At 32.1% G+C, this 19,236-nt stretch overlaps 1 protein-coding gene across 1 annotated transcript in view; it reads right to left on the bottom strand.

Moving 5' to 3' along the window:
- LOC139483998 (interaptin-like) overlaps positions 1 to 19,236 on the bottom strand; it is an 81,354-nt gene that overhangs the window by 33,013 nt on the left and 29,105 nt on the right. The window lies entirely within an intron of this gene.

The following is a 19,236-nucleotide window of genomic DNA, read 5'->3' as shown; positions in this document are numbered from 1 at the left end:
CGACTAAACAATCTATGCAGAGGCGGATCTAGAATTTTTCATAATTGGGGGTCCACTCCCGTCGAGCTTCACTGATTCTCTAAATAATCAACCATATTTTCCCAGAAGATGTTTTGGACGAGAGAGAAGATTACGACCTGACTACGTTCATACTACGACCATCATTCTCATTGTCATTTTCACATAAAATATATTATATTTCTCCCGGTTTTCTTTGTCTGTATGTAGTTCTTGTCTATTTACTCTAACGGCTCAACCATGCTTCTCGATTATATAAGTTAGACCGTTGGTTTTCCCGTTTGAATGGTTTTACACTAGTAATTTTTGGGGCCCTTTATAGCTTGCTGTTCGGTGGGAGCCAGGACTCCGTGTTGAAGGTCGTACTTAGCCTATAATGGTTTTCTTTTATAAATTGTTACATCGATGGAGAGTTGTCTCAATGGCACTCATATCACATCTTCCTATATCTATTGACACATCTGTGTCATCGCTGCTATCGTTCACTAAAGTATCGTCATTTGTGCTTTATGGACCAGCAAAAGGTTGTTATTTAGGTTGGATTGGTCGGTTCGAAATCTCTTCTTGATCAGGATTCGTTACTATCAGAGCTCCCTCTGCCTCTACATCAACCCCTGCCACCACGCCCACGTGTTCTAGAAGATTTTGGTAGCATGACTGTATTGTTTGCGAGAAATCTACGTATTAATCAGAAATAGAAGGAATGGAATTTTATTGATATGGAACACGATGTAATTAGTAAGATCGCGGTATGAACGTAGTATAATCGTGGTAAGAACGTACTATAATCGCAGTAAAAGCGTGGTAAGATCGTGTTGCAATCGGATAACTCGTGGTATGGTCGTAGTGAGAACGTGGTGAGCGTAGAAAGATCTTGATAAGCGCAGTAAGGTCGCAGAATAAGCGCGGTGACAACGTGGTATAATCGTAGCGGGATCGTTGTAGAAGCGTAATGAAGACGTAGTAGCAACGTGAAAGCAACGAGAATTTACATTTTCATGCCGTTCATACCGCGACCTCACCACGATCTAAATTTATTTTAGATCGCGGTGAGCGTGGTGCGATCGTGGTCTAGTGGGACTGGGGCTTTAGGGACTGGTAATTGGCAAATACTTTTATTCTTAATAAATACAAATACATGCACGATGTCGTGCTTCACTAACAGGTATAGTCTTAATCATCTTCGTGTCGAACAAACATACAAACAGAAGATGGTCATGACTCACATGAAACAAACAATAACATTCATCTCTCGTTTTTTTTATAAAGATTAGACCGTTAGTTATCCCGTTTTAATGGTTTCACACTAGTAATTTTTGAGGCCCTTTATCGCTTGCTGTTCGGTGAGAGCCAATGCTCTGTGTGGAAGACCATACTTTGACCTAATATGGTTTACTTTTATAAATTGTGACTTGGATGGACATTTGTCTTATTAATTGACACTCATGTTCTTATGTCTATTCAATTGAAGTTTGGTGCCACACATAATGACAGTATAGAGATTAGATCAGATATCTGAATCGAATGTTAGCCACTTTTGTTGAAACATCAGATACTGATTGAGTGTGTTCATCAAATTAGCCATATTTTTCATGTTTAAAACCCGAATTTCTCAACTCTTGAAAACAAAATTTGATTCCTGCATCTGAATTATTGAAGTTACCCTAGATTTTAAAGTCGACTGAGTTTCCTCCATTACAAACCACCGGTTAATAAGAACCTCAATGAAAGGCGTGGATACTGATTGACATATGGGCACACTCCACCCCAACCTGATTTGTTAAATATGGAAATCCTCAGCTGTCATATATTAGAGATTTACATAACGTTATGCTGAAGCTTCCAATGTAAAGTTAATACAGCGTGATGATGAATTAAATCATTAAAATGAAATCTTTAACTAATAAAATGCTAAGTTGAATCTGCGTTGTGTTGACTTGCAACTTCAAGTGTTGATGTTGTGAAAGCATCGTGGTAAGCCTTAGCGTTATGATGATATGTTTATAACACTTAACGTTGAGATGTTACTACATATTGTTAAGTTGGCATTACACGATGTTAACTTGATACTAGATAATGCTTAGACATACTCTTCGATTGTTGTTAAACTAGGATTGCACAATGTTATATCATTATAATGTCATGATAAGCTGACCATATTAAAAGGTGGCTCGGCCCTTTAACAGTGTGCATATTTTAACGCATGTTTCTTAAAAAGAGTGCCTTGGAAACGGTCACTTTAAGGGGTCTTCTCTAAAATAGCTTTGACGACCTTGGAACGCGGGCGTGTACGAAAGCACCCTTTACGATGTGAACAAGCGATGCAAAACGTTCTACACAACGGGAAATACGTACGGTCAGAAATTTAAAAAAAAAACACTTCTTCTCTTAATCATTTATTTTGCAATTGAAATTTATTTGATATATTTCGTGCGTTTTATTCTTAGCTAAGAATGATCTTTATCAGAGCCGTGCTTCTTATTTTAACACGAATTATCCGCTTTTTGAGAAATATCTATTTTGTTATCCAATTTTTCACCGCTTACAACTACCTTCCTTTTGACTTATTTTGTACATTAGCTTTAAAGTAACCGTAGATGTGCATTTCATTTTGTTTCGTTTCGTGCGGCTTTTATTCCGTTTCGCAGTTTACAGGTACATGTACATGTACCCGTCTTTTCGCCCCGTTTCAAATTTTGATATTTTCATCAAAAACTTTAAAAAATTAAACTTTCAACTAGTATCTCAATTGTTTGTAAAACAATTGAAAGGTCTTTCCTGTAAAAGTGATGTTTTCTTAATGTTCTTTGTACGACCTTTCGTTTGATATACGACAAGCATACCTTTTGAAAATTTTTGCTTTTTATACTTAATGACCTCATCCGCCTACATTTTTGAGATTGGAAGTATGATATATGTAACACAGGGTAGATGAGCTTTCATTTGATATGCGACAACGCCATGTTCTAAAAAGTTTGATTTTTGCACTAAATAACCCCATCCAACCAATTTTTGGAGGGTTGGAATTTGATATTTCAAATGTACGCATCATGACCTTTCATTTGATATACAACAACCCTATCGTAAAAGAAAATTTATTTTTTGCACTCAATGACCCCATTCAACCAATTTTTGGGGGACGTCAATTTGAAATTTGAAATGTACGCTTTATGTTCTTTCATTTGATATGCGACAACCTTACCATCTGAGAAATTTGAATTTTTGCACTAAATGACCCCACCCTTCCACCTGGGATGAAAAAGAGATTTAAAATTTTCATTTTTAAGTAGAGTTTATTGAGACCGTCAATTTGATATATCAGATGACCCCATTTGACAAAGTGCCAAAAATGATGCAATATCAACTATATAAATAGAAGTTATGAAACTTATAAAGTCAATGGAAAACATGAAAATTTCAAAATGATTTTTTGGTGTTTTTTTCAAAGGAATTTTTTTGGTATTTGGTCAAACATATAACTATGTTAACTTATTCAATTTCTTAAACATTTTAAGTGGTAAGCTGTTGTTGATTCAGAAATACATGCCGCCGCTCGCAAAATTTCAAACTGCATTATCTCTAAAACGACATAAGATATCTCAAATCTGTTAAATGATAAATGATCTACAGTTAAAGGACAACATTATAGAAAAAGAATTTGGACAATTTCAAAGTTCACCAAGATCACAATTAATCATCAAATATATGATGCAATACCAAACTTGAGAACCGGAAGTCGTAGAGACATGGGACTATCACCATTCAACTCAGGACCACTTGACCTTTCAAATATCACAAGGTCAACGTCATAGTATAATGTGAAGGTCAAGGTGAAATGTCGACACGGTCTTGAATTACTGATCATCTTTGCAGTTTATAGTAGGTTAATATCTGTTACCTTTAAAAAGATATACACACAATACTATACTTTTAAGAATCATTCCGTTGTAACTTTTGAAAAGACAGTCGGACACTTTTGAGCTCAGTGTATAAAATGTAGAGCTCGTCGAAAGGAACATTTTATATGCTGTATGTATGCAGCAAACTCTTATCGTTTTCTTAATATGCAAGCTTGAAATTGCAGCGTAATGTTTTTTTGCACTTGGTGACCTTTGACCTTGGGTGCAAATTAAAGGTCACATGAACTTAAGATTATTGGTGTAGGTCCAAAGTCTTTACGACTTCCGGTTCTCGAGATACAATTTTTCAAACATTGTGTATATTTTTTCAAGGGAAATAACTCCTTATAAGGGTTAACAACAAAATGATTGTATATGTTTATTATCATTGCCATCTGGTCTTGTACATGTTGCCGTTTTCAAATCGATTCTATCTTGAATACTTTTTGAGAAAAATGTAAAAGAAAGAAATTGCTTCAAGGGGACGTAACTCTCATAGGGAATGATGAAATCCTTAGCAACCTCATATGGTAACACATCATGATGAGATCTAACTTTTGTCCAAATAAGGTCATGATATCTTTAAAAACAACGAGGGGGGGCATGTTGAAAAAAACCAATAAAAGGGAGATAACTTCTAAAAGGGATGATGAAATCCTACACAGCCTCATCTGGTAATACTTCATGATGAGGTCTACCGATGGTCCATATTTGGTCTTGATAACTCCAATAGAAACGAGGGGAGGCCATGTCAAACAAATGCTGGATGAAAAAAAAAAAAAAAAAAAACAGGAGAAAAACTAGTATCTCAATTGTTTGTAATTGAAAGGTCTTTCCTGTAAAAGTGATGTTTTCGTATTGGACTTTGTACGACCTTTCGTTTGATATACGACAAGCATACCTTCTGAAACTTTTCGCTTTTAACACTTAATGACCTCATCCGCCTACATTTTTGAGATCGGAATTATGATATATGGAACAAAGTAGATAAGCTTTCATTTGATATGCGACAACACCATGTTCTAGAAAGTTTGATTTTTGCACTTAATTACCCTATCCAACTAATTTTTGGAGGGTTGGAATTTGATATTTCAAATGTACACATCATGACCTTTCATTTGATATACAACAACCCTACCTTAAAAGGACATTTATTTTTTGCACTCAATGACCCTATCCAACCCATTTTTGGGAGATGTCAGTTTGAAATTTGAAATGTACGCTTTATCTTCTTTCATTTGATATGCGACAACCTTACCATCTGAGAAATTTGAATGTTTGCACTAAATGACCCCACCCGTCCCCCTGGGATGAAAAGGGGGTTTAAAATTTTCATTTTTAAGTAGAGTTTATTAAGACCTTCAATTTGATATATCAGATGACCCCATTTGACAAAGTGCAAATAATGATGCAATATCAACTATATAAATAGAAGTTATGAAACTTACAAAGTCAATGCAAAACTTGAAAATTTCAAATTGATTTTTTGGTGTTTTTTTTCCATGGAATGTTTTTGGTATTTGGTCAAACATATAACTATGTCAACCTCTTCAATTTCTAAAACATTTTAAGTGGTAAGCTCTTGATGATTCAGAAATACATGCCTCCGCTCGCAAAACTTCAAACTGCATTATCTCTAAAACGACAATAGATATCTTAAATCTGTTAAATGATAAATGATCTACAGTTGAAGGACAACGTTATAGAAAAAGAATGGGGACAATTTCAAAGTTCACCAAGGTCACAATTAATCATCAAATATATGATGCAATACAAAACTTGAGAACCGGAAGTCGTAGAGACATGGGACTATCACCATTCAACTCAGGACCACTTGACCTTTCAAATATCACATGGTCAAGGTCATAGTATAATGTAAAGGTCATGGTGAAATTTCATCATGACCTGACATTGACCTCAAATTGAAGGTCTTGAACTACTGATCATCTTTGCAGTTTATAGTAGGTTGATATATGTTACCTTTAAAAAGATATACACACAATACTATACTTTTAAGATCATCCCGTCGTAACTTTTGAACAGACAGTCGGACGCTTTTGAGCTCAGTGTATAAAATGTAGAGCTCGTCGAGAGGAACATTTTATACGCTGTAAGTATGCAGCAAACTCTTATCGTTTTCTTAATATGAAAGCTTGAAATTGCAGCGTAATTTTTTTTTGCACTCGATGACCTTTGACCTTGGGTGCAAATTAAAGGTCACATGAACTTAAGATTATTGGTGTAGGTCCCAAGTCTTTACGACTTCCGGTTCTCGAGATACAATTTTTCAAAAATTGTGTATATTTTTTCAAGGGAAATAACTCCTTATAAGGGTTAACAACAAAATGATTGTATATACCGACCGTGCAAGGGCTGTATAGCCAGTCAAGGTCGTTAAAAACTTCCATTTGTTGATTGTATATGTTAATTAACATTGTCATCTGGTCTTGTACATGTTGCCGTTTTCAAATGGATTCTATCTTGAATACTTTTTGAGAAAAATGCAAAGGAAAGAAATTGTTTCAAGGGGATATAACTCTCATAGGGGACAATGAAATCCTATTCAACCTCATATGGTAATACATCATGATGAGATCTACCTATTGTCCAAATAATGTCATGATATCTTTAAAAACAACGAGGGGGTTCCGTGTTGAAAAAAAAACAATAAAAGGGAGATAACTTCTAAAGAGGATGATGAAATCCTTAACAAGGTCATTTGGTAATACTGCATGATGATGTCTATCAATGGTCCATATTTGGTCTTGGTAACTTTAACAGAAAGAAAGGGCGGGCATGTCAAAAAAATGTTGGAAGAAAAAAAAGAAAGAAAAACATTAGAAAAACAATAAGGTCTTTCCTCGCGTAGAGGAAAGACCTTAACAATAAGGTCTTTCCTCGCGGAGAGGAAAGACCTTAAAAAGGGAAATAATCAAAAACTGCACGTTAAGTGTAATTTCTAGTGAGCATATATTGTATGGTAAGCTTAATATAGTAACATTATAATGATATAACATTGAGCAATCCTAGCTCAACAACACGTACTTTTAACTTTACGTTGTGTAATTTCTAGTGAGCATATTGTATGGTTAGCTTATCGTGACATTATAGTAATATAATATTATGCAAGTTTATATCGTGCGGTCTACATACAGTATGATCAACCTATCGTGACATTATAATGATATAACGTTGTGATATCTAAACTTTACATTTATTAATAATAAGTCAACATCATGAAGTTCAACTTATCGTTTCATTTGTTATCCTCACAATCGAAGAGTACGTCTAAGCATTATCCAGTATCAAGTTAACATCGTGTTACTGTAATGTCAACTTAACAATATGTAGTTTCAATTTGAACGTTACGTGTTTTAGGCATTATAATCATAACGCCGTAGTTTAACACGATGCTTTCACAACATTAACACTTGAAGTTGTAAGTCAACACAACGCAGATTCAACTTAGCATTTTATCATTTAAAGATTTCACTTTGATGATTTAATTTTTTTGGTATTTCATTGTTTAAAACTACATACCCTATTTCAATATTTAGTAGTAGATTTTTTACTTCTTCGACTGACGGTTTTCTGTGCCGAACATTTAAAGCTTGCAATTGAGGTGAATCCGCTTTGGGAATTACAACACACTGTTGTAACCATGATTGATAATATTGATAAAATGAAAGATATTTATAAGAGTCTTTTTCCTTTTCAATCTTTGTTAATATTCTGTAGCGTTCATATCCCACTCGTTGACGAATTGCTAGTGATAGCATTTCATTAAGAAAGAAATCTATATCTTTATTTATTCCATAACTTGCATAGTTCAGTATTTCTGCTTGTCTTTGCCTTATTTCATATAAGATACGATCAACATCTTGATAAATATATTTCAACTTCAGAGCAAAATCCGTGTAAATTTCCTGTCCTTTTTCCGTCTCTTGAATTACTTTCCTCAGTTCCCGTTGAATACTGTCTTTCTCCTTTTTTAGATTGTGTTTACTATCAGTTGCAACTTCAGAAAGCGACACAGTTTTGTGGCCCTCATGCCACTTGCGATAGCAACTACTACATACTGCCGTACGGCAATTTACACAATATTTTTTTAGTAGTTCTCTTTTGTGTTCCAAACAGAAATTTGACAGGTGTGGGAAATGGTAAAATCCAAAAGAATGATCCTTTGTATTCTCATGTTTGGTTTGACAAATTATACATACCGACTTATGACATTTGAGACATGTTTTAAAAGTTAAATTCGGTGAAAATACTAATTGGTGGTAGCACTCGCAACAAATTTCATCCATCTTTTTAAGCGTTGATCATCATTGACAATTAACTTCCTTGTTTGTTTTATTTCCAAATGTGGTTGGTTAAGCTACACTGTTTACCTCTGTTTACACAGGTAAAGGGAGATAATAATTAAAACCTTTAAAAACCCACCTTTGCTTGATAAGGCCGCTGGTACATTACTTTTATTTAATTATTTGTCTTCTATACTGATTGCCGAACCCTGAGATCATGCAGCAGTTTAATAAAATCCCATGACATTTGAAATAAACACAGCATATAGGTTACCAATTGAAATGAATAGATACTAGTTATATTATGTATATTATTTTAATTTTTATAAAGCGGCTCCATGCAACACCGTGACGGTGTTTGCATTGACAACAATATATGTTCGATCTTATACTGTAAAAAAAAATTAGACATTTTCGGAAAACCTTACATTTGTAATCATGATGCTCTATAATTACTTCGAAAATAAGAACAACGAGCACGGATATTGTTGGCAATACATGTCAGTGTACAGGTGTAAACAAAATATATGAAATAATAATTGATTATTATGAAATATGATGTAATAGTTAGGGTCCTTCAATATTTATCAGATGGATGGGCCGGTGCAAAATGGGGCGGGACAAGCACTTTTTTTGTGGAAATATTTGGATGGGCGAGAACTTTTTTTAATGTATATAGTGGATGGGCTAGAACTTATTTTATTTGAAAAAAAAATTGCTATCAATTTTATCAGTGTGTAGGAAATTCCTTTTGCAGGCACAAAAAACATAAGGGACATGGTCTCAACAATAATTTTCAGTTTAGGCCAAATCCAGATAGTCATCTTTAAATTTTTTTATAACTTTTTCAAATCAACATGGATTTCATAAAACTCTACAATTATTTCATTTATATATTGATCTTACAGAATACCAGGTTGTTTGGTAGTTTGGTGAATTGCTGTCATTCTATGGATTTAATAAATAGGTTAAAAAAGCTAAAATTTTCAGTTTAGGCTAAATCCAGAAAGTCATCTTTAATTTTTTTTATAACTTTTTCAAATTAACATGGATTTCCATAAAACTCTATAGCTATTTCATTTATATATTGATCTTATAGAATGCCTAGTTGTTTGGTAGTTTGGTGTGTTGCTGTCATTCTTATGGATTTAATAAAAAGGTTAAAAAAAGCTTAAATTTTCAGTTTAGGCCAAATCATTGGATAGTCATCTTTAAACTTTTTTATAACTTTTTCAAATCAATTTAGATCTTCATATAACTCTACAGCTATCTCATTTATATATTAATCTTACAGAATGCCAGGTTGTTTGGTGTTTTACTTTTAAATGTACGGAACTAATTAATAGGTGAAAAAGGGTGCATCAAAGTCAAAAATATGTCTGCCTAAATTGCTTAAAAAGACCATAATTTCTTTTTTGAAAAGATTAGACAAAGGGACATTGGTATTTGAACTATATTTACCATGCTGTTTGATTAAGACAATGATTAGTAATTCAGCATATGATAATATTTCTACTAGTCCAAGAGTTATTGTCCCTTAGTTTAAATTATTTCCTTTATTTTAAATCAATATTGTATCTGAGGCTGCAAATATAAAATCAAATATATACATGTATATTCATACTGGTTTTAAAAACAATAAAATGTATGGTTCTAATACACACATAAATATTTATATATAAATGGAATTAACTAGCACATATTAAATTTTGTATTTACACCAAAGTCTATTCTTTGATTTCAAGGCATAAACTTGCAATCTTTCAAATAGAAAAAGAACTTTAATATGTTTTGATTGTTTTAAGCTTTAGAGGGGCAAGGACTTTTTTTATAGATTTTTTTAGATGGGCGAGGACTTTTTTTTCAGAATTTAAAAGGATGGGCATTAACTTTTTTAATGGATCAATATTAAGAATGCACCGGCCCATCCACCTGATAAATATTGAACGGTCCCAATAAGAAAGACACATGACATGTTGAATAGGCTCAGATCATGTCCTTAACATGAGAGTATAATATTAGGTTCTTGGCTCAATCTTATTGTGCATAATATTGCTGTATCAAAGTACTGAAGTACTGAACATCGAAGGACCGAAAGTTCTTGTGGATTGTAACAAGCACTTGTCTCAGAATACCTGAAACTGAGGAGGTTTATGTACAGAGATATGTTTTTTTCTTGGACAAGTTCGTGCGTGGATGATGAATAAATGACAGGAAATTCAATCCTCACCGTAATATATAACTATTATATTGTAGTGATACAAATCAGTAGGCCTATACACTGGTTTGTTGTTATATATTATATTAATATAACATATACATGCATATATAATTTTCATCCATTTTTATATCATTCTGGTCTAATTTTCTTATAATAGTACAGTAAAAATTCGTTTCTTATAATCGATTAGATTTGAGTCGGCATTCATATTTCCTCGCAACACCAATCTTCCATTCAGAGTCATCAGGTAGCAATACACAGTTAGAAGTTTGGTTTCGCATTATGGCCCCTGTGAATTTTTTAAATATGAAAGTTTTTGTACAATAAAATTGATTTTTAGATAATTGAAGAATAATATAGCCTTCTTAGTTGGTTTATATGAACATTTAGATTGATTTTAACATGTTTTATAGGCCATTTCTATGATTGACAGTCCGTATTTTCCTATCCGTACCGTTCATAGGTCCATAAATTATTGTAGTGTTTATCAACAAAGATTTTGCGCTCGATCTTTTCAATTCAATTTTATGGAAAAACGAGCAGGAAAGCATATGATTTTTTTTGGACCACTTGATAGATATAAACCTATGGATTCAGGAAAGGTACCACTGTAATTCATTGAAATTTTCCTTTAGACCAAATTTTGGAGACTTTTGTGACATGTTCACCCCCCTTTTTTGCTATATTTTGTATCTAAGATATGCAGAATGTTGCCATGGTTACACCCAAAAGGGATTATATTTCACCCTTATGACCATTAGAAATCAAATCTATGAAAGATTTTCTTTCTACAAGTATATACATGCATAACACACATATAAAGCCTTCTTTGTTAGACAGGAGGGGAAAGAGGGTGTTTAAAAATTATGAGTGTCAATTTTAAGTTTTTTTCCTAACTGTGTATTGCTACCTTATGGCATTTGACAAAGCAAATAATTGCTGTTTTTTTAGACAAACATACCACGAAACTATTGATATTTATGTTATAGATACAATTCTAAGGGAGAAACAACCTTTAGTATGACAATATATGTTAGTTTTGTTGTTTATTGTCCTTAGCAACCAATATAGACATTTTGACACAAAGACTTGGTTCCGTTATAAATTGATACTTTATTGGCTACCCCTTGGAAAAGAAGATTGCGCGTTATGTAGAAACCTTAGAAGGGAACGCTTTATATTTTTTCATGCGACTAAATAAAATTTATTATTTTAGCAAGTATAAAGTCACAATTTAGCATGAATTAAGCCTAATCTTTTTCCCGCTGTTATAAATAAATTCAGTATTTACTAAATTTTAACCAAGGCTTTGGTATGGTAATTCACAACAAAATTTACATTCTAGAGCTTTAAAATAGCTTTAACTTGTAAAAGTTGTCTACTCTTAAGGTTAATTTAAGTTTTTAAACAAGAAAAGACAGGGTTAGAAGGTATAGTTTTAGAAAATTGACTAACAAAGGAGAAAATGCACTTTGACATGGCATGTTTCATAAAATCACTTTTTTGTTGCATTTCAGTGTCAACTGCTAACCTTCATAACATATTTATTTCTGAACCGATTTTCAAAACAAGCAGGCGAAAATGCTCGTTTTAACTAGTAGAAAACAGAAATCCATTTAAAGTGGAATTGGGGAAAAAAATGTTAATCCTTAAGGTAGCAATACACAGTTAGAAGTTTGGTTTCGCATTATGGCCCCTGTGAATTTTTTAAATATGAAAGTTTTTGTACAATAAAATTGATTTTTAGATAATTGAAGAATAATATAGCCTTCTTAGTGGGTTTATATGAACATTTAGATTGATTTTAACATGTTTTATAGGCCATTTCTATGATTGACAGTCCGTATTTTCCTATCCGTACCGTTCATAGGTCCATAAATTATTGTAGTGTTTATCAACAAAGATTTTGCGCTCGATCTTTTCAATTCAATTTTATGGAAAAACGAGCAGGAAAGCATATGATTTTTTTTGGACCACTTGATAGATATAAACCTATGGATTCAGGAAAGGTACCACTGTAATTCATTGAAATTTTCCTTTAGACCAAATTTTGGAGACTTTTGTGACATGTTCACCCCCTTTTTTGCTATATTTTGTATCTAAGATATGCAGAATGTTGCCATGGTTACACCCAAAAGGGATTAAATTTCACCCTTATGACCATTAGAAATCAAATCTATGAAAGATTTTCTTTCTACAAGTATATACATGCATAACACACATATAAAGCCTTCTTTGTTAGACAGGAGGGGAAAGAGGGTGTTTAAAAATTATGAGTGTCAATTTTAAGTTTTTTTCCTAACTGTGTATTGCTACCTTATGGCATTTGACAAAGCAAATAATTGCTGTTTTTTTAGACAAACATACCACGAAACTATTGATATTTATGTTATAGATACAATTCTAAGGGAGAAACAACCTTTAGTATGACAATATATGTTAGTTTTGTTGTTTATTGTCCTTAGCAACCAATATAGACATTTTGACACAAAGACTTGGTTCCGTTATAAATTGATACTTTATTGGCTACCCCTTGGAAAAGAAGATTGCGCGTTATGTAGAAACCTTAGAAGGGAACGCTTTATATTTTTTCATGCGACTAAATAAAATTTATTATTTTAGCAAGTATAAAGTCACAATTTAGCATGAATTAAGCCTAATCTTTTTCCCGCTGTTATAAATAAATTCAGTATTTACTAAATTTTAACCAAGGCTTTGGTATGGTAATTCACAACAAAATTTACATTCTAGAGCTTTAAAATAGCTTTAACTTGTAAAAGTTGTCTACTCTTAAGGTTAATTTAAGTTTTTAAACAAGAAAAGACAGGGTTAGAAGGTATAGTTTTAGAAAATTGACTAAAAAAGGAGAAAATGCACTTTGACATGGCATGTTTCATAAAATCACTTTTTTGTTGCATTTCAGTGTCAACTGCTAACCTTCATAACATATTTATTTCTGAACCGATTTTCAAAACAAGCAGGCGAAAATGCTCGTTTTAACTAGTAGAAAACAGAAATCCATTTAAAGTGGAATTGGGGAAAAAAATGTTAATCCTTAAGGTAGCAATACACAGTTAGAAGTTTGGTTTCGCATTATGGCCCCTGTGAATTTTTTAAATATGAAAGTTTTTGTACAATAAAATTGATTTTTAGATAATTGAAGAATAATATAGCCTTCTTAGTTGGTTTATATGAACATTTAGATTGATTTTAACATGTTTTATAGGCCATTTCTATGATTGACAGTCCGTATTTTCCTATCCGTACCGTTCATAGGTCCATAAATTATTGTAGTGTTTATCAACAAAGATTTTGCGCTCGATCTTTTCAATTCAATTTTATGGAAAAACGAGCAGGAAAGCATATGATTTTTTTTGGACCACTTGATAGATATAAACCTATGGATTCAGGAAAGGTACCACTGTAATTCATTGAAATTTTCCTTTAGACCAAATTTTGGAGACTTTTGTGACATGTTCACCCCCCTTTTTTGCTATATTTTGTATCTAAGATATGCAGAATGTTGCCATGGTTACACCCAAAAGGGATTATATTTCACCCTTATGACCATTAGAAATCAAATCTATGAAAGATTTTCTTTCTACAAGTATATACATGCATAACACACATATAAAGCCTTCTTTGTTAGACAGGAGGGGAAAGAGGGTGTTTAAAAATTATGAGTGTCAATTTTAAGTTTTTTTCCTAACTGTGTATTGCTACCTTATGGCATTTGACAAAGCAAATAATTGCTGTTTTTTTAGACAAACATACCACGAAACTATTGATATTTATGTTATAGATACAATTCTAAGGGAGAAACAACCTTTAGTATGACAATATATGTTAGTTTTGTTGTTTATTGTCCTTAGCAACCAATATAGACATTTTGACACAAAGACTTGGTTCCGTTATAAATTGATACTTTATTGGCTACCCCTTGGAAAAGAAGATTGCGCGTTATGTAGAAACCTTAGAAGGGAACGCTTTATATTTTTTCATGCGACTAAATAAAATTTATTATTTTAGCAAGTATAAAGTCACAATTTAGCATGAATTAAGCCTAATCTTTTTCCCGCTGTTATAAATAAATTCAGTATTTACTAAATTTTAACCAAGGCTTTGGTATGGTAATTCACAACAAAATTTACATTCTAGAGCTTTAAAATAGCTTTAACTTGTAAAAGTTGTCTACTCTTAAGGTTAATTTAAGTTTTTAAACAAGAAAAGACAGGGTTAGAAGGTATAGTTTTAGAAAATTGACTAACAAAGGAGAAAATGCACTTTGACATGGCATGTTTCATAAAATCACTTTTTTGTTGCATTTCAGTGTCAACTGCTAACCTTCATAACATATTTATTTCTGAACCGATTTTCAAAACAAGCAGGCGAAAATGCTCGTTTTAACTAGTAGAAAACAGAAATCCATTTAAAGTGGAATTGGGGAAAAAAATGTTAATCCTTAAGGTAGCAATACACAGTTAGAAGTTTGGTTTCGCATTATGGCCCCTGTGAATTTTTTAAATATGAAAGTTTTTGTACAATAAAATTGATTTTTAGATAATTGAAGAATAATATAGCCTTCTTAGTGGGTTTATATGAACATTTAGATTGATTTTAACATGTTTTATAGGCCATTTCTATGATTGACAGTCCGTATTTTCCTATCCGTACCGTTCATAGGTCCATAAATTATTGTAGTGTTTATCAACAAAGATTTTGCGCTCGATCTTTTCAATTCAATTTTATGGAAAAACGAGCAGGAAAGCATATGATTTTTTTTGGACCACTTGATAGATATAAACCTATGGATTCAGGAAAGGTACCACTGTAATTCATTGAAATTTTCCTTTAGACCAAATTTTGGAGACTTTTGTGACATGTTCACCCCCTTTTTTGCTATATTTTGTATCTAAGATATGCAGAATGTTGCCATGGTTACACCCAAAAGGGATTAAATTTCACCCTTATGACCATTAGAAATCAAATCTATGAAAGATTTTCTTTCTACAAGTATATACATGCATAACACACATATAAAGCCTTCTTTGTTAGACAGGAGGGGAAAGAGGGTGTTTAAAAATTATGAGTGTCAATTTTAAGTTTTTTTCCTAACTGTGTATTGCTACCTTATGGCATTTGACAAAGCAAATAATTGCTGTTTTTTTAGACAAACATACCACGAAACTATTGATATTTATGTTATAGATACAATTCTAAGGGAGAAACAACCTTTAGTATGACAATATATGTTAGTTTTGTTGTTTATTGTCCTTAGCAACCAATATAGACATTTTGACACAAAGACTTGGTTCCGTTATAAATTGATACTTTATTGGCTACCCCTTGGAAAAGAAGATTGCGCGTTATGTAGAAACCTTAGAAGGGAACGCTTTATATTTTTTCATGCGACTAAATAAAATTTATTATTTTAGCAAGTATAAAGTCACAATTTAGCATGAATTAAGCCTAATCTTTTTCCCGCTGTTATAAATAAATTCAGTATTTACTAAATTTTAACCAAGGCTTTGGTATGGTAATTCACAACAAAATTTACATTCTAGAGCTTTAAAATAGCTTTAACTTGTAAAAGTTGTCTACTCTTAAGGTTAATTTAAGTTTTTAAACAAGAAAAGACAGGGTTAGAAGGTATAGTTTTAGAAAATTGACTAAAAAAGGAGAAAATGCACTTTGACATGGCATGTTTCATAAAATCACTTTTTTGTTGCATTTCAGTGTCAACTGCTAACCTTCATAACATATTTATTTCTGAACCGATTTTCAAAACAAGCAGGCGAAAATGCTCGTTTTAACTAGTAGAAAACAGAAATCCATTTAAAGTGGAATTGGGGAAAAAAATGTTAATCCTTAAGGTAGCAATACACAGTTAGAAGTTTGGTTTCGCATTATGGCCCCTGTGAATTTTTTAAATATGAAAGTTTTTGTACAATAAAATTGATTTTTAGATAATTGAAGAATAATATAGCCTTCTTAGTGGGTTTATATGAACATTTAGATTGATTTTAACATGTTTTATAGGCCATTTCTATGATTGACAGTCCGTATTTTCCTATCCGTACCGTTCATAGGTCCATAAATTATTGTAGTGTTTATCAACAAAGATTTTGCGCTCGATCTTTTCAATTCAATTTTATGGAAAAACGAGCAGGAAAGCATATGATTTTTTTTGGACCACTTGATAGATATAAACCTATGGATTCAGGAAAGGTACCACTGTAATTCATTGAAATTTTCCTTTAGACCAAATTTTGTAGACTTTTGTGACATGTTCACCCCCCTTTTTTGCTATATTTTGTATCTAAGATATGCAGAATGTTGCCATGGTTACACCCAAAAGGGATTATATTTCACCCTTATGACCATTAGAAATCAAATCTATGAAAGATTTTCTTTCTACAAGTATATACATGCATAACACACATATAAAGCCTTCTTTGTTAGACAGGAGGGGAAAGAGGGTGTTTAAAAATTATGAGTGTCAATTTTAAGTTTTTTTCCTAACTGTGTATTGCTACCTTATGGCATTTGACAAAGCAAATAATTGCTGTTTTTTTAGACAAACATACCACGAAACTATTGATATTTATGTTATAGATACAATTCTAAGGGAGAAACAACCTTTAGTATGACAATATATGTTAGTTTTGTTGTTTATTGTCCTTAGCAACCAATATAGACATTTTGACACAAAGACTTGGTTCCGTTATAAATTGATACTTTATTGGCTACCCCTTGGAAAAGAAGATTGCGCGTTATGTAGAAACCTTAGAAGGGAACGCTTTATATTTTTTCATGCGACTAAATAAAATTTATTATTTTAGCAAGTATAAAGTCACAATTTAGCATGAATTAAGCCTAATCTTTTTCCCGCTGTTATAAATAAATTCAGTATTTACTAAATTTTAACCAAGGCTTTGGTATGGTAATTCACAACAAAATTTACATTCTAGAGCTTTAAAATAGCTTTAACTTGTAAAAGTTGTCTACTCTTAAGGTTAATTTAAGTTTTTAAACAAGAAAAGACAGGGTTAGAAGGTATAGTTTTAGAAAATTGACTAAAAAAGGAGAAAATGCACTTTGACATGGCATGTTTCATAAAATCACTTTTTTGTTGCATTTCAGTGTCAACTGCTAACCTTCATAACATATTTATTTCTGAACCGATTTTCAAAACAAGCAGGCGAAAATGCTCGTTTTAACTAGTAGAAAACAGAAATCCATTTAAAGTGGAATTGGGGAAAAAAATGTTAATCCTTAAGGTAGCAATACACAGTTAGAAGTTTGGTTTCGCATTATGGCCCCTGTGAATTTTTTAAATATGAAAGTTTTTGTACAATAAAATTGATTTTTAGATAATTGAAGAATAATATAGCCTTCTTAGTGGGTTTATATGAACATTTAGATTGATTTTAACATGTTTTATAGGCCATTTCTATGATTGACAGTCCGTATTTTCCTATCCGTACCGTTCATAGGTCCATAAATTATTGTAGTGTTTATCAACAAAGATTTTGCGCTCGATCTTTTCAATTCAATTTTATGGAAAAACGAGCAGGAAAGCATATGATTTTTTTTGGACCACTTGATAGATATAAACCTATGGATTCAGGAAAGGTACCACTGTAATTCATTGAAATTTTCCTTTAGACCAAATTTTGTAGACTTTTGTGACATGTTCACCCCCCTTTTTTGCTATATTTTGTATCTAAGATATGCAGAATGTTGCCATGGTTACACCCAAAAGGGATTATATTTCACCCTTATGACCATTAGAAATCAAATCTATGAAAGATTTTCTTTCTACAAGTATATACATGCATAACACACATATAAAGCCTTCTTTGTTAGACAGGAGGGGAAAGAGGGTGTTTAAAAATTATGAGTGTCAATTTTAAGTTTTTTTCCTAACTGTGTATTGCTACCTTATGGCATTTGACAAAGCAAAAAATTGCTGTTTTTTTAGACAAACATACCACGAAACTATTGATATTTATGTTATAGATACAATTCTAAGGGAGAAACAACCTTTAGTATGACAATATATGTTAGTTTTGTTGTTTATTGTCCTTAGCAACCAATATAGACATTTTGACACAAAGACTTGGTTCCGTTATAAATTGATACTTTATTGGCTACCCCTTGGAAAAGAAGATTGCGCGTTATGTAGAAACCTTAGAAGGGAACGCTTTATATTTTTTCATGCGACTAAATAAAATTTATTATTTTAGCAAGTATAAAGTCACAATTTAGCATGAATTAAGCCTAATCTTTTTCCCGCTGTTATAAATAAATTCAGTATTTACTAAATTTTAACCAAGGCTTTGGTATGGTAATTCACAACAAAATTTACATTCTAGAGCTTTAAAATAGCTTTAACTTGTAAAAGTTGTCTACTCTTAAGGTTAATTTAAGTTTTTAAACAAGAAAAGACAGGGTTAGAAGGTATAGTTTTAGAAAATTGACTAAAAAAGGAGAAAATGCACTTTGACATGGCATGTTTCATAAAATCACTTTTTTGTTGCATTTCAGTGTCAACTGCTAACCTTCATAACATATTTATTTCTGAACCGATTTTCAAAACAAGCAGGCGAAAATGCTCGTTTTAACTAGTAGAAAACAGAAATCCATTTAAAGTGGAATTGGGGAAAAAAATGTTAATCCTTAAGGTAGCAATACACAGTTAGAAGTTTGGTTTCGCATTATGGCCCCTGTGAATTTTTTAAATATGAAAGTTTTTGTACAATAAAATTGATTTTTAGATAATTGAAGAATA

This window comes from Mytilus edulis, chromosome 8 (assembly GCF_963676685.1).
Source record: "Mytilus edulis chromosome 8, xbMytEdul2.2, whole genome shotgun sequence".
Taxonomy (NCBI): Eukaryota; Metazoa; Mollusca; class Bivalvia; order Mytilida; family Mytilidae; genus Mytilus; species Mytilus edulis.
This window is presented reverse-complemented; position numbering and strand designations above follow the sequence as displayed.